The sequence below is a fragment of the Mustela nigripes genome, chromosome 3 (assembly GCF_022355385.1).
Source record: "Mustela nigripes isolate SB6536 chromosome 3, MUSNIG.SB6536, whole genome shotgun sequence".
Taxonomy (NCBI): Eukaryota; Metazoa; Chordata; class Mammalia; order Carnivora; family Mustelidae; genus Mustela; species Mustela nigripes.
Window position 1 is genome coordinate 153,865,795 of NC_081559.1, and position 27,956 is coordinate 153,893,750.

Sequence of the window (27,956 nt, forward strand, 5' to 3'; positions counted from 1 at the left end):
ACAGAGAGGAAAACAAACCATGAGAGACTCTTAATCATAAAAAATAAACTAAAGGGTTCCTTGATGGTAGGGGAGTAGAAGGGGTAACTGGGTAGGACATTAAGGAAGATATGTGATCAAATGAGCCCTGGGTGTTATGAACTGATGAATCACAGCCCTACCTCTGAAACCAATAATACATTATATGTCAATTAATTGAATTTAAATTTAAAAATGTTTTTATAAAAATGTCACAGTTGATCTCATGATAAAAAAAAATTAGGGTCAAAGTGTAAGCACATGAACCCTTTTAAAAGTAGAGTTTTCTCAGGTAGATAAGAGATATCAGAAAGATTAGAAAAATCATAAAAATAAATTGGATGTGCTGCTGCTGGCTTTGAAGATGGATGGGAGTCCATGACGAGGAATGTAGGAAGCACTCTCAAAGGTGAGACTGATCCACAGTTATCAGCCAGGAAACAGAGATATCAGTCTTATAGCTGCAAAAAACTGAATTTTGCTATCAACTTGAATAAGCTCAGAAGCAGATTCTTTCCTGGGTCCTTCATATAAGAGCACAGTTGGTCAACTCCTTGACTTTGGCCTTGTGAAGCCCTAAACAGAAAACTCAGTTGAGCTATGCCCAATTTCTAATCTGCAGAAACTATGAGATAATAAAGGAATATTGTTTTAAGGTGCTAAATTTATTTTTAAAATTGTTATGCAGAATGGAAAATGAAGACAACTTTAAAATATTTCTCCTGTGTTTTATTCTCTTCTTCAAAACCACCTATTACACTTAGGTTGAATTTTCTTTCTGCCCAACATCTACTTTTATGTCCATCTTTTGTTCATTACTTCACTTAAAATGGTTTTCTCAATCCTGCCTTATACCTTACCTCATTTTCAACAGTGACTTGTCTCTCCTGTGCTACTTACAAAGTGGTCTTTATAACTGGCATAAATGGTATTCTCTTTTCTTCTCCTCCATTTTTCTGAATTAGAGCTGTTTCTGTTTATCTCCTTTGGTTGTCATCATCTCTTTCCTACACTCCCAAATTTCTACTCTACACTTATAAAATATATTTGTTTTATAAGTCACAACAATACACTTAGACTCAATTTTTTATATATTCCTTATAACATTTTCCTTGTTCCTTTCTTCTCTTTTAGTTGTAATATTTTTGTATAGACCCAATGACTTTATCTTGTTTATATCCTTTTTTAATGACAGTAGTTCTCCCTAGACCAGCCATTTGGAAGAGATCTATAGACAGAGAGGTCAGGTCAGAGTCCCAGTGTGGCAGAAATTGTCCCTTGTACACCCTGGGGTTTCTTTGGATTAAGGGTTGTGCATGTGAGTGAACTGTTTTAGTTTTCACATTTCCCCCACAGTATATTATCAGTATAGGGCCGCTATCAACTCAAGGATGTCCTCTTCTACTCTCCCTCAACCACAAATTCTCTGCAAAGATACGATGTCTAATGTTTTCCTCACCATCTCCCCTGCACCAGCCCCCTTCCCTCATTTCAGCACCCTACCCAAAAATGATGAAAGCTCTGAAAACCATCCTACATACCTTGTTTTTACTGTTCCAAACAGAGCATTCTTTTTCTCTCTCAGATTGTGCCTTCTACTTGGTAGAGCTGTTTTCAATCGGTTTTCCTGAGATCTATACATTCCTGTATACTTTTTAGGTATTTTTCCAAGCCCTCTTCAATCTGAACTTTATTAAGCATATATTGTGGTTTGACCCAAGCTTATATATGGCAAATGTATGAATAGGAGGAAGCTTTGACTGTGTTAGACAAATTTTGACTTTAGAGTTTTATGGGGTTAATTTGACTAAAAATTTTTTTCTAGGCAGGAGATGGAAAGATTGATCAAAAAAACAGTATCTTAAAAAAAATTTATTTATTTATTTTAGAGAGAGACAGTGGGAGTTGGGAAAGGGGAGAGGGAGAGAGAATCTCAAGCAGACTCCCTGCTGAGCATAAAGCCTGATATCAGGTTTCACATGGGGCTCAATCTCACAACCCTGAGATCACGACCCTGAGCAGAAACCAAGAGTCCTGCGCTCAATGGACTAAGCCATCCAAATGCCCTGAAGAAAGCATTATCTTTAAGATGCTAAAACAGTACTGGGTAAGATATGTTTGTATGTGAGTGCATGTTTCTATAGGGTGAAGAGAAAAAGAAATGATTAGGCTGTCCACTTGACTGGCCCAAAGTTTTCTGGATGACTGACAATCTGACCATATATGCTTTTAACTATATTACTCATTATGATATACAAAGTCATACACATTAAAATTTTACCCTTTTACAAATATACAATGTGAAGTAGCCATTAGTGGACCTCTGAAAACTCCTAGATGATAGAGGATAAGCAGAATATGAGTGGGTATAAGATAAGCAGTTCAAAAATTGTATGTAAAGCCATCAGAAGAATAATTCATAAATATTACACTACAGACAGAATTTATTGGCAAAAATTGTAGATGTCAAGGCACCTGGGTGGCTCAGTGGGTTAAGCCTCTGCCCTCAGCTCAGGTCATGATCTCAAGATCCTGGGATCGAGGCCAGCACTGGGCTTGCTCTGCTCAATGGAGAGCCTGCTTCCCCCTCTCTCTCTCTGTCTGCCTCTCTGCCAAATTGTGAACTCTGTCAAATAAATAAATAAAATCTTTAAAAAAATTTTTTTAAAAATTGAAGATGTCATGTAAGCTATTTTTGTGACTCAGAAAAATTACTCTTGAATGTAAAATTCAGGAAAATCAGTGTGATAGAGACAGTAGCATTGCTTCCCACTTTTGGAAATCACAAATACATGCTGAAATAGCATTTGAGCCAAAAGCTGCCCATTCAAACATTTGTTATCACAAAGAACCAAAGAACTGTATTCTTTCCTTTCCCCATGTAGGAGTAAATGAATCAATGGAGAGACCAGGTATGGAAACATGCAGAACTCTATAGAATAAAACCTGAGTGTCAAATGCTCTCATGTCACTGGGCTAGAAGAACCCTGAGACAAATTGGTCAAAAGTAGAATTGCTATTAAAAACCTAGAGGTTCTGTTTATTTTACTATTATTTATCAAGTAAGATTTTCCCTTGGGAACTTTAGAACAAAATGCCTTAAAAACCTCAAGTACCTGTATTATTTACACAAAAACATCTTTGCAGTTTCCTCCAGCAGTTACACTGATCCAGTCACCAACAGCATGGAAGCTATTTGAAAAGTCATTTATTTTCTTTTTTCCTTTTTCATTTTGCAATTTTTTAAGAGTTTAACTGTTCACTAAAGGCTACCCAGATGTTCTTTAGACTATCTATAAGCTCATTTTAGAATTATGCCTTAAAATCTTTTTCTTTTTTGCTTTCATTTTCTTTCTCTAAAACAATCTTCTCTTTTCTCTGTTAGTTTTTGTCTTGAATGAATATATCAATAATAATCTCATTCTTAGTTTTATGAGCAGCAGAATTTATTAAATAATTCTTTGGGAAACTTCCAATGGCTTCCCACAGCCTTAGAAATAGTATTCTCCCTGACACATCTGCTACAGTATGTTTTAATCACATTTTTTTAACACTATGAGTGCAATGCAATGTATCTCATTAAGTCAAGCAGTAGTAAGAACTCAAATAATGTGATGATCTAGTTGAGCAGGGTGAAGAAAACTAAAGATAAAGGACTAAAGGGCAGAGAGTAAGCTTGTGTGTGGCAAATATACAAATAAAAATCAATGTACTCCCATTCCCTACAGAAGAAGCCCTTTTTAAGTTTTTATTTAAATTCCAGTTGTTCAACATACAGTGTGATATTAGTTTCAGGTGTACAATTAAATGATTCAACAGTTTCATATATCATTCTGTGCTTATCATAGGTGACTTCTTAATTCTTATCACCTATTTTGCCCATCTCCCATCCACCTCCCCTCTGGTAACCATCAGTGTGTTCTCTAGTTAAGAGTCTGTTAGGAAGAAGCCCCTTTTAGATTATTCAAGAACTAGAATCAAAGGAGCCAGGAGAGCATAAACTCAGTCCTAAATGGAAAGACACAGTACGTTCTAGAATAAACCCAACTCTTGTTTAGTGAAGTAGTTCACTGACTTCACTCGCTCTTCCCAGAAGCTCTTTTAGAAGAAACAGCAATCATAATCTACATGCCAAAAATGCTCCATCCAATAGAATTCTCTCCCTAGATAGGTCAGAAGTTAAACGGGGTAATTTCAATGGACCTCTCTGATTTTTAGATTCATTACTTTCCAGAATTATACAATTATTTGGCTCTAGGACAAATATGGTGCAGATCAAGAAATAATAAACAAAGGACATGAGTCCTTCTTTGTCAAATAAGTATTCTCTGTATCAGCCACTTGTAGTAAGAATTTGTTAGGAGAATTTGAAGTGGCATCTGGATTTCTCGGTCAGTTGGGCATCCAACTCTTGGTTTCAGCTCAAGTCATGATCTTGGGGTTCTAGGATGGGGCTCTTTGTGGGGCTCTGCACTCAGTGGAGTTTGCTTGAGGATTCTCTCTCCCTCTCTCTATGTCCCTCCCCCGGCTCATGCTCTTTATGTCTTTCTCTCTTTCTAAAATAAAATAAAAGATAAATCTTAAAAAAAAAAAAAAAAAAAGAATTTGAAATTAGAATCCCAGCGGGAGCTCAGGAATTATTTAAAGGGGGGGGGGATTAACACACATTAAAATAGTGGAACTATTTGATATCACCTTACTATAAACCTAGTTTAGCAAGTGTTATCAGCTTATATATTCTAATGAGCCATGGTAACAGTAACAAACCATATATCATAGGTCTGTCACTAAGTACACTACTTTATAGGACCTTAGGTTTCCTGGGAAGTCCCCACCACCCCAATATGAGTTCCCAGAGTATCTTATATGTCCTTTCATCAAGAAGTGTTTCCTTCTAGGCATTGTTCCTATTTCAACAGGCATTCCAACAGCTATCTCTAGGTTGATTCTCTTTGGAGTTATTGTCTCACTGGAGGCATTTAGTGTCTGGATAGCACCAAAGTTCTCTGTGAAAGAGCATTGCACCATGGTCCATCACCAGGTACCATTATGTTCTCAGTCCTTTACAGGACACCTTTCTGCCCTCCCACATAGAGTACCTGATTAACAACAACAACAACATTCTCCAGAAGATAACGAGTCCCAGAGACTACAAAATCTAAGAGTCACAATGCTATATATACTATCATTAACATACCAAAAATTTTTTTTTGATGTGAAAGATTCTCAAATAGAAATGATCCCATTTGAAAAACAGAGGTGAAAAAAAAAAAGATAAAAAACTGGACAGAACTTGAATCATCTGTGGGACAATATTGCAAGTTCTAATATGAATGTAATTAGAGGTTCATATGAAGAAGAGAAAGAGACAGAAAAAGCATTTGAAAAGATAATGACTGAAGTCATCTAAGATTTATTAAAAGACATAAATGTATAGATTCAAGACATTCAACAAACCCTAAATGGGATAAGTTCAAAGAAAATCACACCTCAACATGTCATAAATAAACTGTTAGAAAACAAAGAAAATGAAACAAATCTTAAAAGTAGCTAGAGAAAAATTGCGAGGTGCCCACAGGGGAAAAACAATTCAAATGACCCTGGATTTCTCATTAAAAATAGAGGTCAGGGGCACCTGGGTGGCTCAGTGGGTTAAAGCCTCTGCCTTCAGCTCAGGTCATGATCCCAGAGTCCTGGGATCGAGCCCCATATCGGGCTCTTTGCTCGGCGGGGAGCCTGCTTCCCTTCTTCTCTCTCTGCTTGCCTCTCTGCCTACTTATGATCTCTGTCTGTCAAATAAATAAATAAAATATTAAAAAAATAAAATAATAAAATAAAAAATAAAAATAGAGGTCATAAGATAGAATATCTTTAAAGATAAAGATATCTTTAAAGATAAAGAAACTACCAATTTACATTTGCATATCCAATGAAATTACTTTTCAAGAAGGAAAGTAAAATAAAGACGTTTTCAGATAAAGTAAAATTAAAGGTACTTCTTGCCTATGACTTGTTCTACAAAAGAAGTTCTTCGAGATGAAGGAAAATAATACCAGAAAAAACCTGGATCTTTAGGAATGAAGAACAATAGAAGTGGTAAATGGTGAGGTGTTGTGGGTTGAATTATGTTCCTCAAAAAATACGTAAAGTCCTAATCCCTGGTACCTATGAGTGTTGGAAATCAGGTCTTTGCAGTTATGTTAATATAGGTTCATGCTGGAGTTGAGGGAGTGCTTAATCTGTAGTACTCGTGTCCTTACAAGAAGAGGAGAAGGGACATCAAGAAAGACACATGCAGAGGGGAGAATGCCATGTGCAGACACAGAAACAAGAAGAAAAGATTACCATGTGACAATAGAGACATTAAATAATCTAAAAACCCTAATTAAAATGCAGAGATGGACAGTAGATTTTCAGAAGCAAGATACTATTAAATGCTACCTATGGGTAAAACACATGAAGTGTAAAGACACAGAGAGGTTGAGAGTAAATGGACAGAGTAAAATATACCATGCGATCAGTAAGCATAACAAAGCTGGGGTGGTTATTTTGATATCAGTAAAAAGAGACTTTGAAACAGAAAATATTATCACATATAAAGAAAGATAAATTTTAACGCAAAAAAGGACAATTCATCAGAATAAAAATCAATGTACATGCAATTAAAAGTGGTGCCTCAAAATAGATAAAGCATACATTGACAGAATTAAAGGGGACAATAGACAATACCAACATGATAGTAGGATATTTTAAAACTCATCTCCAGAATTGAAACAATTAAACAAAATTTTAAAAAATACATAGAAAACTTGAACAGCACTAACAACTACTAGACCTAATTGAAATTTATAGGGACATGTGTGTTATTATCAGTTTTTCCAAGAAGTTAAATGGCTTAGAGTTATAGGCCAAATTAGCACAGCTATTAAGTAGCAGAGCTGGAAATCAAATGCAGCAAGTGCACCTTCAGAGTCTGTATCCAAACCTGCCCTACCCAGTCATTGTTGGTCCAGCTATTAAATAGATGACTATCATGAGATTCTAAAAATTCCCTGAAGACAATGCTAAGCTTGGAAAATACATCAGAAGTTATTATATTTAACGTCATTAGTTGAGTTCATTAAGGTGTAATATAAGAAGGATTGAAAAGATTATTCCGACTCTCCAAATACCAATATATCCATTCCTTGATTCTTAGAAAGCCATAATCAGAATCATTACAAATTGCCATAGATTTCCTGTGCTTGATTATAAAATAAGTGTTCTTGAGAATAACAAAACATTGATCTTACACTTTGTATTTTTATTATGAATGATTCAATAAAACCCTCTCCTGAGTTTTGATTTTAATTAAGAATGTGAAGGGCTGTAGATAGTTTTGATAGAGGGGCAAGTGAAGTGGATTAGGAAATAGAGTATATGGTCGGGTAGCAGAAGTGAAGAAAAAATAAGTTGGAGATTTCCAGAAGTCCTTCTTTATTCATCAGTTTATCCTAGGGCCAACTTTGAAGAAAATATTTTTTAATTAAACATAGAAAATGAATATATAAGCGTCTTGTTTGTCATATACATTTAGACCTTATTGCTTGATAAAACGCTGGAAGCTAGATGCCAGCTTGGATTAGCAGGAGCCTCTAAGAATGCATAGATGAATACTGCAGTAGGTCTACAATTTACTCTGTATACTACCTGCTCTCTATGACCTGCCTTCAACCTATGATCTGTCTTTCATAAATCTTAGAAGAGTATCCAAGGTGCACACAGCATTTATATGATATTCACATTTCTACCAATCACAACTTTGCCAAGCTACTCCTTATTTGAACGTTGATTTAGACCCCAAGAACTTTACCTTTCCAAAAATTTTTATTAAAATACATATTCTAGTGTTTCAAAGAGCAGCAATATTTGCAGCCTACTAATAAAGCAATCAAATTGACTGCTATTTGATTGATAGTCAAAGCTACCTTTTAACAAACCACAACTTTATAGCCACCTGTCTTCTAATGTGACATTCTAGGAAGCAGAAATATGGTGAAAGGAATTCCAATTTCCTACAGCAAGATTGTGTGTAGGCTGGTCACACTCTTCCACAGTCTCTATCTACATGCCATAAGTTAGCAATTTGATTCACGCTCTTATCAAACATTTACTGAACAGATAGAATGTGTCCAGCTCCATATGGGATACAAGGGACATAAGAGTGAGTAAGAAGCTGCACCTGCCTTTGAAGAACTTATAGACTAGCTTCTACTAGTTCCCTGAGCATACGTTCTAGTTCCATATCACTGGTGCTGTGAAGAAAAGTGTAGTTGATGCTCAGAGTTTGTAGGAGAGGCCCCTAAAAGTAACATTCTTAGTAGAGACTTTAAAGATGAAGAGATGTTATCCATATGAGTTAGGAGGCAGAGTGTTTTGGGGACAACAAATAGCTTGTGCAGACCTGAGGAAAAAGTAGAATGTAGTAGAATGTATGGAGTGTAGACTTCTAATGAATGTATGGAGTGTAGACTTCTAATGAAGCCAGCAAATTAAGACATTCAAATATATCCCCCCAAACATAGAACAATACCAAGGATGGACTTTTCTCCCAAATGACACAGAGTTTGGAGGAGGAGTACTGAAATTTCAGTTCATTCCATTCAAAAATATTTGAGTATCTCCATATATGAAGCAGCATAGTGGTAGGCACCTCGGAAATGCCTTGTGATCAGTGCTTTCCACAAAAGAAGATGTGATATTTATACACATGTGTATATATGTATGTATGTATGTATGTATGTATCACATCATAAACACAGACACATGCAAGGAATATTACTCAGCCATCAGAAAGGATGAAATCTTACCATTTACATTGACGTGGATGAAACTGGAGGGTATTATGAAGTGAAATGAATCATTCAGAGAAAGACAATTATATGGTTTCACTCATGTGTGGGATAATAAGAAATAGAGCAGAGGATCATAGGGGAAGAGAAGGAAAACTCAATGGAAAGAAATCAGAGAAGGAAACAAATCATGAGAGACCCTTAACTACAGAAAACAATCTGAGGGTTGCTGGAGGGGAGGACGGTGGAGGGATGCAGTAACTGGGTGATGGGCATTAAGGAAGGCATGTGATGTAATGAGCCCTGGATGTTATACACAACTGATGAATTAGTGAGCTCTACACTACATCAGAAACAAATGATGCACTCTATGTTGGCTAATTGAATTTAAATTAAAAAAAAAAAAACCCTGTATGTGAAACATTCCAAGAGAGATACATGAAACATGGAACAATACGAACTACAACGAAGTGCCGAAGTTAGAGGTTTAGAAAACTCTGTGCAGTGACATTAGAAAAGGAAGGAGTTTGGGCATCTGGGTGGTGCAGTCAGTTAAGCGTCAGACTCTTAGTTTTGGCTCTTGGTCCTGATCTCGGGGTTGTGATCTCGGGGTCATGAGAATCCCACTTTGGGCTCCTCAGTGAGCGCAGAGTCCATTTAAGACTGTTTCTCCCACTCCCTCTGCCCTCTCCTCTCCTCTATCTCTCTCAAATAAATTTAAAAAAAAAATAAAAGAAAGAAAGAAAGAAAAAGGAAGGAAAGAGGGAATGAAGGGAGGGAGGAAAGGAGAGAGAGAAAGGAAAAGGAAGGAGTCATTTCATACTGGTACCCGCAGGGCTGGCTATGAAGAGGATAGGAGGTGTCTTCCAGGCTCTGGGGGATGTATCGGGGCTGGTCCAAGCCCAGAAGTAGAGTACTCCAGAATATCAGATAAAGAGCATGATACTGGAAAGCCATGTCTAGCTTTTCTTGGGGAAACAGGTTTGTACAGGTTTTGAAACAATTCACGGTAACAAGGGGACAAAAGCAAAGGGAGGTATGTGCAGTTATGGAGAGGGTGCAGAACCAAGATTGAGAAGTGTGGGTCCTACCCTTCATGCAGTCACTAATTCACTCTGCGACGCCAGCCCAAGGACTTAAGCCCCGTAGTGGGGGCAAGGGTCCAAGTTTCCTCCTCAGTCACATAAAGGCATAGAGCTAAATGGATTTGAGGGGTTCCTTCTCACTTCTAAGGGGGCTTGTTCTCAGCTAAATTGAATGCTCAGCTATATAATTTTTTTACTAGGTTCCTCTGACTTATATCAACACTTAAATGCCAAGTTTATGCAGACTGGGTGGAAAATGGTAGTCCTTTCAGGTGATTTCAGATTAAAACATCTATCTCAATGGTTCTACAAAATGTAGGAGATGACTATTTTTTTCAAAAAGTCTAGCATCTCGTTATCATAAACAATTCATACTCTTTTCATACTGTCTAGTTATGTGTCTGCTTTCCAGCATATTATAAAATCTTTGATGGCAGGAGCTGTGTTTTATGCATTTTTATGTCTTCACCCTCTAAGCTTAAAGATTGATTCTCACTAATAGTATTATTTATTATTATTATCCCATGGACAAATATTTTGAATTATTAATATTTACAGATACTTTTAAAAGTATCATTTCATGTACTCTGCCCTCAAACCCTGTAAGATAGATATTATCTTGATTTCTGATGAGGATATTGATGAGGAAGCTGAAACATATATAGAAGTTAAGCACATCACCCAATTTCATAAAACCAAGTTCATAGATCAGTTAAAACATATTGAAACTCAAGCCCTGAACTCATACCCTTAAGTACTTGGAGACGTTTGACAGATGCTTATTGAATAAATGAATGCAGTACATTGATTACAAAGGGGAAGGGCATGGGATCCAGGTGTGGGAGGAGATAGACTGAGGATGCTACCCAAAAGAAAGACTATGTCAATCAAATGGGAGAGCCATAAATAAAGGCATGGAGCAAAGACACCACACCATGGTAGGGGAAAAGTGACGAGGAATTTGGTGGTGTTGAAGAGGATCGGGAGAAGGTTGCGGCTAAAGAACTAAACAAGGATCCTATCATACAGAGCTTTATATGGCTCGGGATGTTCTGAAAAATTCTGGCTATGTCCACATAGCTGTCCATGAAACTCTTTAAAATCCTTTCTTTACTTCCTGTCTTTGCTTTTTTTTTTTTTTTTTTTTTGCTTCCCTTCTCTTCCTATTTTTCTTTACTCATTAGTCCTAGGTCTTTGAAATGCAGCTTAAATATCATTTCCTTTACAAAATTTTCTCACTCTTCTTCCCCAGTACCTGTCTTACACAACACTGTCATAACACAACATTTTGTTGTAATCACCTGTTCACCTGCATTTTTTAGTCCTTTTTCCCAGGCTGTAGACACTTTGCAGCCAGTCTCCCCTTCCTTCTCTTGTTGACCAGTTTTAGAAACATGATAAGAAGAAAATGCTGTTCAAGCCACAGATTGTTAATCTGGATATTGACCAACTGTTCATTTACTTGCTAATTTGCAATTGCTTCCCTATGGCATTTCTATACAGTTGTGGTATAAGACATTGAAAATAACTTCCCCCACATTATAGCTACCTCAAGACCACTACTTGTGGTATCCAAATGTCTACACATTTGTAAAGGTAAGCAACAATATGGCAAACAAATGCATGGAACAACCATATTCAATTTCAACAGTCTAGCACAAAGGAAAATGGCCTAGCCATCTAAGGTTTCCTGCCCAATGTTTCCTTCCTTCTTCTCCAATAAAGGCGTACTTCCTGTCCACACACTGCAGTTCCAAAACACCACCACTCTCCCTTCTTTACTCAGCCTCCAACTGAGTCTGCCACCCAGTTCTCCTTAGCTCATCAGTGAGAAACGTCACCCCGCTGAAGATGCGAAGTGGACAAGAGAGCCACAGACCTGACCGTACAGAATGTACACTCCCCCAGGGAAGAAAAAAATATAAGACAGGAGAAATACAGGGGCTACAAGGTCAGAGATAAAGGCACTTCACCCCATATTTGGTTATCAGGGGAAGTTCTGGCATCCAAATAATAAAATTTGATTTAGCTAGGAAAAAGGGTAAGGATGAGATGATGGGTTTTGGAGAAAACTTATAAGTACAGACAACACATACTTAAGTTTCCAAGGTGGCTAGAGAAACTAAGAAACTGAGGGTAGTTTGAGTAATTAGAGCCCAGAGGCAGAGAATGTGGTCAGAGTGACCAGAACACGCTGAGGCTTATACATCAGCCTGAGGGGACTGGTTTTTGCCCTAGGGCCACCATAGACAGGATTTAAACTGGAGTGACAGGTCAGTTTTTATTTAGAAAGATCACTCTGGTCTCCTTCCAGATAAAAGATTGGAGAAGGACAAAGCTGAGGCAGAAACAGTAGTGAAGAGGCTGGGGTGGTGATACCAGTCAAAAATTTTTGGGTTTTGGATGGCTCAGTGGGTTGGGCCTCTGCCTTTGGCTGGGGTCATGATCTCCAGGTCCTTGAGCTGAGTCCCCCTCGGGCTCTCTGCTTGGCGGGGAGCCTGCTTACTCCTGTCTCTCTGCCTGCCTTTCTGCCTACTTGTGATCTCTCTCTGTCAAATAAATAAATAAAATCTTTTTTAAAAAATTTGGTTTTCTGCAGTTATCTTCATGAAGATCAAACAGCAGATATTGAACACACGGGACACACTGGAATTGGGAAATAATTTGCAGTAAAAAGACAGAGGCTGGAGATGATGCCCTGGGCCCCAGTAAAGTCCCTCCTGCCTGGTGAACCTAGTCCAACAGGAGTCTTCTCGCTTCTGGGCTTCTATAAACACCGGAACGCTGTTCTCACTTGGTGTGTGCCCTGAATTCTGCGCCATAACTATAGTGACCCGCCTGTGTGCACACGGCTAGTTCCATCCTTGATATCCTATGAATATGACGAGGACTGTGGTTGGGCTTGCCGGTTATGGTTATTTCCTCTGTGCTGGGATGTTTCAGAAGTTCTCTTTGCGCTGGGCGCTTCCTCTGTGCAAGCAGCCCTGAGCCTCCCCGAAGATGTAGGACGCACCTCCCGCAGCTCTGAAGGTCCCAGACTTCCCTCCGTTATGACATTTCATCGTCATTGTACCAGTTCCCACTGGACTGCAAGGATTTAAAGAATGGTGTCTCGTTCTCTCTGCAACTCCAGTGCCCAGAAGAACGCTGGAGAGCATGGTGCAAATTCAGTACGTGTGGATTCAGCATATTACTTCGTTTCACCGAAACTGCCATTGTAGGTCAGCAAATCTTTCCCCACACAACCCGCCCCCTCGCCCCGACAGCCTCAAGGACCTGGCTAGAGGAATAAGGGCTCTGCATCTCTTAAGTCTTTCAAGCATTTGTATTAATTGAAAATGAGAGAAACTATCATGGGAAATAATCCTAAGCTCTTTTCCCAGCTATTTATTCTGCATGATGATGGAACCAATAACACGAAGGGCAACGAGTAGGAGTAGGCTATGGTTTCCTAATGCGCCACACACCAATCCGACGGCTCCGCGCAAGCCATCTGTAACGTCCTTCGCTTGGTACTCAGGCACCGACAATCAGAAACCTACGCCGAAATGCAATGATTCATTCAAAGTAGACCTGACATCCAAACCTTTCCGAGGTGCTCATCTGCATAATTGTATGTGTTATTCATTTTCTGCCTTGCTCAGTCACTCCTCACTCTCCACCGGGAAAATGCCACGAAAACACATTTGCCACCGAGGCCCCCAGTGCCTGAGAAAGCAGAGCTGGGGGAGAGAGAACGACACAAATAAGAAAGACCCTGGTGGCAGCATTCCCATCGTCGTGTCGTTTCCTGCCAGCCTGGCCTTCCATTTATGTCTGGGTGCTGGTTCTATCAAACTTCTGTCTTGTATCAATTTTTAGCAGCATGGATAATTTATTGCATCTAGGATGATAGAAAACCAGCTTTATACATCATTCAGCTTGCAAAAGATGTGTAGCTTCAGTTCCTTAATGGTGTCATTTTGGCTGAATGCTATTAACAGATTACCCCTGCCTAGGGCAGTGGAGCATGTGCGCCAGAAAGATAACCTTGTGTTCGTAATTTAATATTAACTGTTTTCTCCATAGTACCTCTTTCCAGTACATTAACAACAAACCAATATGGCCTTGTCCCCTGCGGTCGTATTCTTCAGCAAAAAAATGGATTACATGATAGCAAGTTTCTGAAGATTTCCAATGAAGTATTACAAATCACTCAACACCCGCTCTGCAGAAATGAAAAATAAACAGGCTTAGATTCAATCAAATTTAATTCCTCCAATTTAGCTTTACCGCACTTCAAAGGGTGCTCTTATTAATGTCTTGGTGAACAAATTTAACAGTCATTTTTCCTCCTTCTTAGACGAAAGCCTCCAGTTGTGTTCAACATATAGTGAGATCAAGAAACTGTTTTATTTTATTTTATTTTATTTTATTTTTAGCGGCTACTCTGTCCCAGTTTGATATAAAAGAGTAAGCCATTTACAGAAAACTCTTTATGGAATTTGTATCCTATGCCATTCCCGGGAGCTCAATTTATATCCTGCCTTAGCTATCATAGCACTGGAGTATTAGTCTTCTCCCTTTGCAAGCAGCTCAGGGCGGTCGGAGGGCCCTATCAGTCTCCACCACTCACATACACAGGCATTATGAGTTTATCTCATCTTCTGCAGCAAGTGCCAGGCCCGATTCATTCCTTTAGGCTACTTTACTAATAACCTATTCCTTATCAGGGCCTCTCCACCTCAGCTTGTGATCAAAGACCCAATTAATGGAATGGAGAAAGGTGAAGCATTCAAATAATGGAGACAGCTGTTTTTCTCTGTTAGAGAAAATCCATTTGTATTGTTATCACACTCGCAAGTTCTGCGGCTCCCGTTTAATTCCGTCTCCCTCTATTTCTGCTGATGATAAAAAAGAAGAAAAAAAGGAAAAAAAAGTCACAATGAACTCCGAAGAGAATGGCAGAACCATCACCGTGTTTCAACTTAGTCTGGGCGTTATCGACGCGAAAGTGAAAATACAAGCAGATAAGGGGAGGAAATGTCCAACAAAGACCATATCAAAAAAAATTTTTGTAGGTTTTTTTTCAAGCAGCATTCTCTATTCATCACTCTGATTTTTTTGTTCCTTTTCGGCCCTATACTGTATTGTTCGATGGTCTACCTCAGCAAAGCAGAGGCTAATAATATCTTGAGTTCCACATCAGTTGAAAAGTAATTAAAGGCAGAGAGTAATCATAATTGGTTAGTGGGGACATTTTGATGAACTTCATGCACTCATGGACCCATGAAACCTTGTGAGAGCTCTGACTTGAACTTGGATATTTTTCCATGAGTCACACCATTTTCCCCTAAACTGGTTTTTAAACTGTTTATTTTTTTTTCCCTTTAAACATTTTAAGCATTTCCTGTCCTCAGTGACATGCATACTTCTTCACTGAGCCCCAACATGAAAAGAGTCTTTCAGTGATTCTCAGACACAGAGTGTGACCATAGCCCCATCATTCCTCCGCTGAAAAAATTGTACTTCTCTGTAAATACTCAGTCCCTCCTGCCTGGAATAGAGCAGGAAAGACCTTCTGGTTTTAGAGCTAATGCTGGGCTGTCTACGTTGTCTCTTAATAAAAGTGGGTCGGATCAAAAGCTGGAAGAGAAACAAAGATAGTCCTTTGCTATTACTTTGTGTGGAACATATTTCCTTGTAAGGGTCTAAATCCGGGATTGTTTTTGGTTTTGTCAAATAAGAAGAGAAACATGTACATTGTTTTTCTCCCCTCAGGAGAATTCTCTTGGAAAGCAAGAATGAGAGTCACATATTTGAATTCCTGCCTGAACACATATAACTAGCAAAATAAACACGTACAAAGCTACAGTATATGCAATGAATAGAGACAGCAAAATCTTAAAGGGCTGTTCTCCCAGGCTGATAGCTCACATGGGATTCCAGGATGTGTGTGAGACAGAGTGGAAAAAAAAAAAAAGAAAAAAAAATTATTCATTTGCATATACGATGAACATTTAAAAAGAAGAGTTTATGGAAATAAGGAATAATATGGGCCGCTAAACAGGTTGGTCTTTCTATCATTTTTCCTTGACTTCAACCTTTAGAAACAAAACTTTCAAATTGGCTTTTCACTTTTCTATTGGAATAAAGCAAACCTTTTATTTTCATACCATAGATCTTTATATCCTTTTCTTAATATTGAACCTAGAGCAAATAAATATAAAATAAAAACCAATCACCTTTCTCACGAAGACATAAAATAGTAAAAGCAGAACTGTCAATAATTTCCCTCAGGCATACTAAAAATATAGAGACACTTGGTGTTGATGGAGTAGGAAAACCAAAACAAATTAGAAAATGCAACTTTAATCCTTTAGTTTTGAAGAAAAAGATCTATAGACCTTTTAGTTTTTAGTACATGTTAACTTTATCTACATAAAGGCAATAACATAGTCATACAGTATCCTTTCTCTAACAATCTCAGATTTATGGGGAGAAATATCTTTTTCTTTCCTCTGTTATAGAAGGACTTTGTTAGTCAGGATATGCTAGATTATGTTGTGGTCACAACCAACCACAAAAATCTCAGTGGTTTGAAACATTTATTTTTCATTCCCACTGTATCCAAGGGGGATCAGCAGGGTGCGCTGTCATCAAAGATGTTCCAGGACACAGAATGACAAAGGGTCCATCATCTTATGGTGCCAGCTTTTCAGTACGATGATGCTTCAGAATCTACCAAGGCAGGAAGGAGAGCGTGAGGAACGCGAACACCCACCATCCCTAGCAAACTTTGACCTGGAAGTGATCTTCGTCACTTCCACTCAATTTCATGGACCCCAAAAGTCACATGATCACACCTAATTCCGGGGGGGCATGTTCCAAGAAGGAGATCCAGGTATCGTGGTGAGCACTCATGTCTACTACAGGAACTATTTGTATTCATTCCATTGATTAAGAAAGGAGAGTATACTTAGAGTTTAAACTTAATGTTTTTTGTATAATCAATCCCTCATTCTAAAAGATGCTATATGATAACTTGATGCCAGTGGAGCCCACATTCCAAATTCGCTTTTCTATTTCTTTAAGATAGATATTTTGTGTATTACGATTGGGAAACATGATCTTACCCAAAGTATGACTGACTCTGTGATAAAGAAAATTCATGTTGGGGTTTTACCTCATTATACCATGTCAAGTCCTGGAAGGCAAGACACACATGCAGAATTTTCCCAATTCAAATCTAGTAGGTTTACTGACTAAAAGTACTTTATGTTACATTTCTAGTTAGATTATATCATCTGGTTGAATAGATGGGTCTGTTTGTGCTGCTTCCCACCTTCCCTGTTGCTCTGGCTTCCTCTACACCAAAGCACATGCCAAAGGCTCCCTCACCTGCCGCCAGCACTGCCTCTCACAGGACTTGTCTCAGGGGCTCGTCTTCCTTTGACTCTAAATATCTTCTGTTTCTCCACTTCTTCAACTCTCTATTACAACCCCCTCTCTTCAGTGCCATTAGGAACTCTGAGCCCCGTAAGTTCTAAGGTTTATTAAAACTATGCTATGTGACTATTACATACATAACATCTCTCTATCCACTGATCAGCCTCTATAATAATCTTTGGTTATCTGGAAAAGCAAAGGTCCCTTGTCTTTTACCCTCACCAAAGCATAACACTCAATCATGGTCTCATACCTAGGTTCTAGATCTGTACCTCCAGTTTCCTAAATTTGCACCTGTATATATGGAAATCTGTATGCTAAATTAGCCCTAATCATCCTTCTTGAAACCAAATTCTTCCCTCAAAATTTCTACTTTTGCTAAAGCTACATCCAGACATAAAATGTTTGACTCATGTATTCACCTTCAGGTCAATCACCAAATACTATAAAATTCTGTCTATAAAATAAACCTTGGTCTTTTCTTCCCTCTGCCCTTAATTCTACCGAGCCTTTTTAAACTTCATTTCTATATTCCTGCAAGAGCCTGTTTATGTCTGATGGCTTCTCATCTGTCTTGTCTCTCACCACCTAACCCATTACCACAAGTCAACTTTCCTGAAGGAAAGTTTTTTTTTTTTGTTTTTGTTTTGAATTATGTTACTCCCCTCTTCAAAAACTGTGATAGTTTTATATGTTAACTCGACTGGACCCTAGGAGGCCCAGATATCTGGTTAAACATTATTTCTGAGTGTGTCTGTGAAGATGTTTTTATAATAAATTACCATCTGAGTAGTAAACTGAGTAAAACAAATGGTCCTCCTGAATGTGGGTAGGTATCACTCAATCTGATGATCAGAACAGAAAGATGGAGGAAGGGAAAGAGAATAGGCTTTCTCTGTCTGACCTTGAGTTGAGACATCAGTCGTCTGCCCTGCGATGACTGGGACTTACCCCACCAGCTTCCCGGTTCTCAAGCTTTCAAAGAGCAAATCATGGGACCCCTCAGCTTCCATAGTCATGTGAGCCAATTTCTTAAAATAAATCTCATTATCTATAGATACATAGTATTTATTATATATATATATTATATATAATAGTATTTATTATATATATTATTATTTATATTTATATATTATATTTATATATATAAATATAATATTATATATATAATAGAGATAGTTATACATATATAAAAACTGGTTCCATTTCTTTGGAGAACACTAACTAAGACAACAACTGACAAAAGTTTCTCATCTGCAAAGTTAAAATCAATGTCCATGGCCAGATTCTAAGGGATTCCTTAGTCTGGCACCTCCAATGCTCCCTCGCCACCCTCCCTCCCAGCTATCTAGACTTCACAACACATGAATCCTCTGCTCCATTTGAGTTGCTTGTTATAGAAAAGCACTCCATGCTTCTTTCAGCCTAAAAATCATTGCTTATATTGTTTAAGAAACTGAGAAATCCAACCTAGTCTCAAGCATAGCTCAAATTCTACTTCTTCCGAGAGATCTTCTCTACACTTCAATTATACATTTGTTTCTTCTATACTGCTTGTAGACAGTCCTCCTCACTGTGGCCCAAGCAATGCCCTGGTGCTTTCTTATTTGACTCCTCACTTTCACTTTCTTGCTGCTTCCACATAAACATGCCACATCTTTCCTATGGCACTGTAAGTTTTTTTTTAATTTAAATTCAACTAGCCAACATGTCATTCATCATTAGTTTCAGATGCAATGTTCAATAATTTTCAGTTGCGTATAACACCCAGTGCTCATCACGTCACATGCCCATTGTCCAATCACCCTATTTCCCCCCACACCTCCCCTCCAGCAACCCTCAGTTTGTTTCCTATAGTTAAGAATCTCTCATGGGTTTTCTCCCTCTCTGAAAATTTGCTCTTCAGTTTTCCTTCCCTTCCTCCATGGTCCTCTGCCCTGTTTCTTATATCCCACATATGAGTGAAACCATATGATAATTGTCTTTCTCTGATTGACTTATTTCACATTGTAAGTTTCCAGTCAACTTGAGGCCATTTTCCCTGTTTCTTTTCAACTTTTTACAGTAGCTTGCAAAATGTTTGACATAGGTGGTGCTTAATAAATCGCTCTTGAATGAATGAGTAAAAAGATCTAAGAACTTTTCCTGTATTTGATCCATATTCCCTTGAGTCTTAAATTCAGACTATGTCTTTAAATCATTTTATAATCCTCTTGCATATTTTCCTAAGTATTACTTAACAACACAATTGTGTTTTATAATGTCACATAAGAGCATTAAATAAGAATAACAAATAAAGGATAAAACTGTGGTATGGTTTTGAAAGATTCTTATAGATTATAGTAGTATCATTAACAACATTTTTAGGCAAAGAAACCCCAAAATTTATATTAATGAGGGAATCAGTCTGTTCTGGAAATAACCAAAAGTTGAGAAAGTTTGTTCCTATGGGATTGGCTCCAAGTATTTGGAAGTTCAGAGTTACCAGAACACTTTCCCTCCCCTATAATAATGAGAAAAGTCTCCTCACCCTAGTATAGCATCAATCAGGAATTTGTTTGTACAGAAAGGGGGGCTTGACGATCTGAACAATAAAGCCCATTTTGATCTAAAAAATGGGAATATGTGTTTTCTGGTAATCTTTATTCCAATCTGACTCAACTCCCCCCCACACTTCTTACATAATTATTCTGCTTCTCCTATCCCAGCAGTCTTTTTCTGTTTTTAAAGATTCTATGTATTTATTTGAGAGTGGGAAAGAAAGCATGAGTGGGGTGAAGAGGCAGAGGGAGACAGAGAAGTAAGCACCCCATGGAGCAAGGACCCCAATGTAGGACTCCATCCCAGGACCCCAGGATCATGACCTGAGCTAAAGACAGATGATTAACTGACTGAGACACCCGGGTACACCTAAGAAGTCTTTTTCTTTTAAAAAGACTGATTTTTTTCTGGAGAATTCTATACTTGGATTTTATTTCCACACACTCATCTAAAGTAATACATGTATAAAGATACCATACATTTACAATTGCTTGAATTTATCAAACAATACAGTGCCATCCATATATACATGTATGTCCGTCCTCTCTCACTTGATAACAGGTACAGGAAGGCTTCTTTCCCACACCACCATCTCTCTGGTGTCAAAGAAACCACCCTCTGTTTAAAGAGACTTGTGTATGCTCTGGGCAGATAAAGCAATAGTTTTCAACAAATCCCAGAGCTTGGACAGGTCTCTCTTCTTCCAGATGATCTTTACCTGTCAATGGACAGGCAGGTGACATTGGATGGTCCTCTCTAGACTGCAGTGAAAAAATTGAGGTCATGGCTCCTCAGTCCAGACCACATACAGAGTTCACTCTAATGGCATCAATGTTCCGTTGGCAACTTGGCTCCCCTCAGCTCTTGATGCAGTGGATGGGCTGAGCTGGACCATCCTCTGATACTCTCTTTCAGAGCCAACACTAGGCCATTTTGTACCTCTGAACAAATTAGAATAAGGCTCTCTTCCTCAAGACAGTTTCTTTTCATCTGTCAGAAAATTGTCATAATATCCTGATTTTGTTGGAACAAGATGGTCTTCTGCTATCTCCAGAAAATTGTCATATCGAATACACAAATCTGTGCTGTCTATCATGTGAATGGCAATGTCTTACACGAGCCCCTTATGCAGTGTGCATGTGCACATCTGTCCATGCCATGCCCCACTGACCTCGTCACCCAACCATAATTTCATGCCTCTCAGCTTCTCCAAAGTCCTGCTCCATCCAACCCTTTTGTCTTCAGTGAACATCTTTGTCATATTCTTAATAGGAATGGAAATTCTTCCTTCTAGTGTTTCTTCATGAATCCTGATGCTGGCATATCTTACAGATATGCAAGTGTATAAAAGTGTACACTTAAGGATATTCAATATAAGAAGAAACCCTCAAATAATCTAATTGTCCTTCAATAGGAGATTAAGCAAACTATGGTACATACCTATGAGAGAATATTAAACAGACCTTAAGAAGAACAGGTTCCAGCAATGTGTAAATCAGATAAGATTTATAAGATTCACTCACACTTCATTTATTCATCCTTTTGTTATTTCAGCAAATACTTACCAAGTACCTACTTGAATGATAGACACTGTTCTAGGTATGGCAATTCCACAAGGAATGAGATAGATAAAGGTGATCCCTGCCCCATGGAGTTTACAGCAGCGGGAAACAGAAAATAAACAAACTAATAAATAATATAATGTAATACAGTAATTGGGTTAGAAGGAAAAAAAAAAACAATACCAAACAAGGGAATTAGAGAGTGGTGGAGACAGTACTATTTTGGATTGCATCATTTGGATCGCAAGTCCTCTCTGAAAATATAAGGGGCTGGAGTGAAATAAGGAGGTAGGGCATGTAAATATTTATGGGAAAACAGTGCAGGAGGGAGAACAGTAGGTTCAAAGACCAGAAGCAGGGGTGGTACCTGCCATTGAGAAATAGCAGAAAGGACAGTATGCTCAAGGCAGGTAAGAGAGGAGAAAAGTAGAGGAAGAAGTCGAAGATTTAAATTGAATTTATAGGGTTTGACATCATTTTTAACCAAAAAGTATATTTAGAAAAAGTATAACAAAAAATATTACATTACCAAAGGACACGAAATTTGTCAAGGATCCTAGTAAAAGCTGTCAGATTGTGTTCTATGACATCGATAGCAATTTGAATGTGCACCTTCAATGTGTAAGTATTCCTATGAAGTGCATTCTCACCAGCATGAAGGATTATAACTTTTGAAATAGCTGATCATTTCCCATGTGCTGCCTTCATTGTTGTAATTTGCACTTTGAGACTAAAAATAGTTAAATTTTTGTGATATTCAATGCTCTCTTTTGCATATTTCCCAGATCCCAAACCATAATGGGGCCATATTCGTGTCTATTCTTCCTGAAGCCCTGCTCTCTGGCACTGTCAGATAGTGAACTGATGAACCGATTCAGTGATGTGCTCGGGCCAAGTCATCCTGACTCACAAGAACCAATTGTGAAATTTTCAGGAGTTTTGCAAGCCAATTGTTAAACAAGTGGTAGCATGAAATTGACCATGGTGGAAGTATTCACACCATGTAAATTGACAAGTGCTACAAATCAAGGCCTTTTTTTTTTTTTTTTTTTTTTTTTTAGTAGAACCAGCTTACCAGCACAACATTGGTTTAAGCAATCTCTTAAGTTACAAAATAATTAAAACAAAATTATTGCCTCCGGGAATTATTTGAGACATCCAAACCTCTACCAAGAGCTCAATGCTTCCCTCTAATCCCCTGAAAGGGACCCAGCCCATAATTAGCCATGGTAGAAGTAGGATTTTCCACAGGGGAGGCAAAGAGGTAAAGAGGTTAAAAGAACCTGGTTCAGTATGTAGCTGTGTTTTGAGAAATTTTCTCTCTCTTTCTTTCTCTCTCTTTCTGCCATTGCCATTTGGGAGATATGTTGCCTTTTGGATTTTGTCTCTCGGTATCTCTTAGAACCTGGTTCTAAGCAGAAGAAGGAAAGAAAGAAGGAGAGAAAGAAAGAAAGAAAGAGAGAAAGAGAGAGGGAAAGAAAAAGAAAGAAAGGAAGAAAGAAAGAAAGAAAGAAAGAAAGAAAGAAAGAAAGAAAGAAAGAATAGATGGAAGGAAGGAAGGTAGGAAGGTAGGAAGGAAGAGGAAGGAAGGAAGGGAAAGTGAACAGGACAGTGGGCCTGCCTTTGATCTAGGTGCAGCGGAGTGGTACTGAGTAATAGAGCAAACAAAGACTGAGGACCACTGCCCACATTTTCCTTGCTATGGACAGAATGTTTGTATTTCCCCATGTTCATGTGTTGAAATCCTAACCAATGTGATGGTATTAGGATGTGAGGCTTTGGGAGGTGATTAGGTCGTGAGGTTGGAGCCTTCATGAATGGAATTAGTCCTAGCCCCTTCTGCCATGTGAGGACACAGTGTAAAGGTGGCCACCCATGAACCAAGAAGTGGACCCTCACCAGACATTCAATCTTGACGACCTTGATCTTGGACTTTTTGGCCTCTAAAACTGTGAGAAATAAATATTAGATCTTTAAGCCATCCAGTCGGTGGGATTTTGTTATCATAGCACCCCAAATGGACTCAGATAATTCTCTTGGTGTATTTTCAGTGTGGCGACTGGCCAGTGATTCAGAGCTGGGGAACTTGGCTGTAGAGAGTGGAATTGTGTCCACCGGAAAAAGAAGTTCCACCCTCTAGTACCTGTGAATATAATTTTTGTTGGAGCAGTAGGGACTTGGCAGACATAATCAAGTTTAGATGAGGTCATACTGAATTAGGGAGGACCCTAAATCCAATGACTGGTTTCTTTATAAAAGAAAGGAGAGGGATGGGACGCCTGGGTGGCTCAGTTGGTTAAGCAGCTGCCTTCGGCTCAGGTCATGATCCCAGCGTCCTGGGATCGAGACCCACATCGAGCTCCTTGCTCGGCAGGGAGCCTGCTTCTCCCTCTGCCTCTGCAACCACTCTGCCTGCCTGTGCTCGCTTGCGCGCGCTCTCTCTCTCCCTCTCTCTCTCTCTCTGGCAAATAAATAAATAAAATCTTAAAAAAAATAAAAAAAAAGAAAAGAAAGGAGAGGGATACTTAAATAGAGAGATACAAAGGAGACACATAGAGGCAGGCCATGTGATGGTAGAGACAGAGAGTGTATGGAGGCAGCTATCAGCCCAGTGTTGCTGGCAGCTACTGGAAATTAGGAAAAGGCAAGATAAGACTTTTTCTTAGGGACATCAGAGGGAGCCTGGCCCTCTTACACCTTGATTTTGGACTTCAGGCTTCCATAATCATGAAAGAATAAATTTCTGTTGTTTAAAGCTATCAAATCTGTGGTACATTACTATAGCAAAGTAGGAAGCTCATACATTGACATCCCTATATCTCTTCTTCATGAGGAAACTAATAGATTACCAAATCTAAAACCATGGTTTATAACTATGCCCTCCCTATATTCTATACAACAGAACATTATGTTCTAAAGGAATGCTTAGGGGTGCCTGGGTGGCTCACTGTGTTAAAGCCTCTGCCTTCAGCTCAGGTCATGATCACAGGGTCCTGGGATCAAGACCCGAATTGGGCTCTCTGCTCAGCAGGGAGCCTGCTTCCCTTCCTCTCTCTCTCTGCCTGCCTTTCTGCCTACTTGTGATCTCTGTCTGTCAAATAAATAAATAAAATATTTTTTTTTTTTTAAAAAAGGAATGCTATCGAATATAGTATTTTTATGAGTAAAACTATTTGGAGAACTTCATGTATTATAAATAACTAGTAGTGTGGCTATACATGCATCAGGAGAACTGTTTAATCAGGTTGTGTTAAATGCCATTTTCAAATCAGTAAGAACTGAGATACAAGAAAAAAATATGAAAATGTAAACCTCATATTGATTTCCTGAAAACAAACAAACAAACAAATGGTGTGATTTAGGTTTAGTAATAATCTACCAAAGTAGTGGAAACATACTGAAAAACATTTCTGTAAGATCCAGAGGAACTCAGAATAAGCAATAAACAGCATGAGTTTGTAACAACCAACCCATGCCAGAGGAACTTGATTGATTTCCTTTCAGTTTCATTACAAAATTAGAGCACAAAGGGAATCCTGTAGTAGACACTGTATATTTGAGCATTAGAAAAATACTTAATTGGATCTCATGAAATCCTGCTTTAAAATTGAAGTAAAATTGGCCTACACACAAACACATTCACACAAATGGAAACGGGTGAGAGGAATATAAACAAGGAATAATGATAAACAGCAACAGACTGAGTGTATGAAAGAGGCATCCAGTGGTGAGGCAAAGAATCAGGCTTAGGCGGAGTTCCATTTAACATCAACTGTAATAATCTAGAAAAGTCCCATGTGGTCATTAAAATAGACCATCCCATGTGGTCATTAAAATAGTACAGGATACTGACTAATAGAGTCCTTGAACCCCATGGAGACTAGTTGTCCAATGGGGTTAACACAGCCCCAAAATGGAGGCCAGGTGTAAAATGAAGTTTGCCTTAGAAAGAGAGAGAAAAAGAGAGAATGATGAAGGCCTAGAGGGTAGGGTTGGTGATGCTGGGTTATAGCATCCAGAGACTGACTACACAATAAGAGTAAAACATAACACAACAGTGTTAAAGCCTAAACAAAAGACTTCACATTGATTTAGAAACTGGCATGGGCTGCATGGATAAAAAAGCTCACTTAGGTCTGAGACTGTGAATAAATGAAGTCAACTAAAAAATAAGGAAGTAGTTTTCCCCAGTAATTTGTGTCATGAAATGAAATATCAGTGAGGACCTTTCTCATCTCCCTGGTAGAGATTCCTCAGTAGATTATAAAAGTAATTCTCACTGCCATACATGTTAAAGTAATAGATCTCCTTCCGGATATATAATAAAGTACGATAAGAAAGATTGTGTGGGTTGACTGACAAGTAAGTTAATATTCATTCGTTCAGCAAATATTTACTAAGCATTTCCCATGTGATAAATCCTTACCTAGGTGTATATAATTTATTAGTGAACAAAAGTAAGTTCTGCTCTCGTACAGCTTACATTCTAATGGAGTTAACCAGAAAACAAACAAACACGATGCAGAAAAATAAATGAGAGTAAGAAGGAGTAAGGGGATATGTGCAATTTTGGACAGATGGCCAGGGACGACTCTGAGAAGTCCACTCTTGAATGGAAGATTAAATTGAGGGAGCAAATCAGGCAGATATATCTGATGAGAATTTTCCATGAAGATGACATAGTCAATGCAAAGGCAGGAGAATATTCAGTGCATTCAGGAAGTGACAAGAAGGCCAGCAGGACAGGAGCAGGTAAGTCAGCAGGAAAGTGGCTGGTGACAGAACCCAGAAGGAATCCGAGACTAGAACCTATAAGGTCATCCTATATCTGCAGCAGTCATAAAATACTCTCCTTGGATCTGCTGTCTGGAGCCTGGTTGCCTGACAAATCCAGCTGCCTGCTGCCCCACTGCAGTCACTCCCACATTTGTGCCAAGGTCACATGACCTCTAGGTTGCCCCTCCCCCCCATTCAATGCCCGAACCTAGGAGGAGTACAAACAGAGGCCCATTTCTGTCCAGTGCAGGGCTTCTCGGAAAAGTGTCTTTGACTTGGAGACATATGAAGCCATTGCTACAGTGTCCATTGTGGTCTTCCCTGGTCTTCATCGGTGCCCACCACCACCACCACCACCATCCTCCCAGTCTCTGAACAGAAGACACTATTCCCTCCTACCCATTTCTTCCCAAGTATGGGATGGGTCCTTTCCCTGAAATCATAAAGCCCCTTAGACAATAAATTGGGTCATGTTTGCGTCTAACTTATGTGAATCATGAATCGACTGAAACTACTCAGCACCAAGAAAAGGGAGAGGTGGGGGAGGGGGGAGGCCAAAAAGTATTTCAAGGGATGCGCAGGCTCAGAAACGGTGGTAATAGTTACATCTATTTAAGGCCAAAGTCTATACATGAGAGCCCGAGGAAGATCCTTGCCCGCCTGTAAGTCAGGCTGACACCGGCTAACAGCCTTGCTGTATCTTCACAAACACCAGCTTTCGGTGAAGCTACCAGAAGCAAGGATAAAATTAGTCTCTAGAGGCATTCAGGTTTGTCTCTCAGCAGTACACATAACCTCTAAATATAGGTCAACTACTATATCTGATAAACAATCCAAGAAAAGGCAATTTGATGGGCTTTCCTTTTTGTCCCATTCATTTGTTTGTCTTTCCCTGAATCAAAATTACTCCCTCAGCTACTCTAATTACTATGTATATAAAAACTATAATTTCCAGGATGCCTGGATGGCTCCGTTGGTTAAGCATCTGCGTTCAGCTCAGGTCATGATCCCAGGGTCCTGGGATCGAGTCCTACATCCGACTCCGTGCTCCACAGGAAGCCTGCTTCTCCCTCTGCCTGCTGCTCCCTTTGCTTGTGTGCTCCCCCTCTCCCCACTGACAAATAAATAAATAAAACCTTTAAAAAAAAGAAACAAACTATAACTTCCATAGGTCTAGATATATAAGGTAGAAAAGTGAAACTCAGAAACAAATAGGTTTTTCCTAAATTGCTCCACTGGTAAGTGGTAATATATATATAACACGCAACATTTTAGTCCCTCCTCTCTGTCAAGTTTTGTCATAAAAAATATTTTATTTGATTACAGGAGTTGTTATTTTTCTCATTTCATTAATAAAGGAATTGCAAATAAAGTTATTAAATGATTTGTCCAACGTCCAAGAGGCAAAGGCAAGATTTGATTCCAGGAATGCGTGAACTCAAACTTCCGACTCTTCATAAAGCCCAGAACAAGGCACCAGCCGGCCTCATCCCAGGGCCCTCCTCCCTCCTAACTGCAAAGAGCCTTGCTATTCCTGTTGAGATGAGAAAAGTTTATGAACCAGGAGGCGTTCTTGAGCAAAGAGTTTGTGATCAACTCTCCCAAAGAAGAATCTACAGATATTTTTGGTAATGCAGCCTTTGCAAATCTATTTATTTAAATACTTATGTACTGTGTGCTTGGTGGAAATGTTTCACAGAGATAAGCTCATTTAA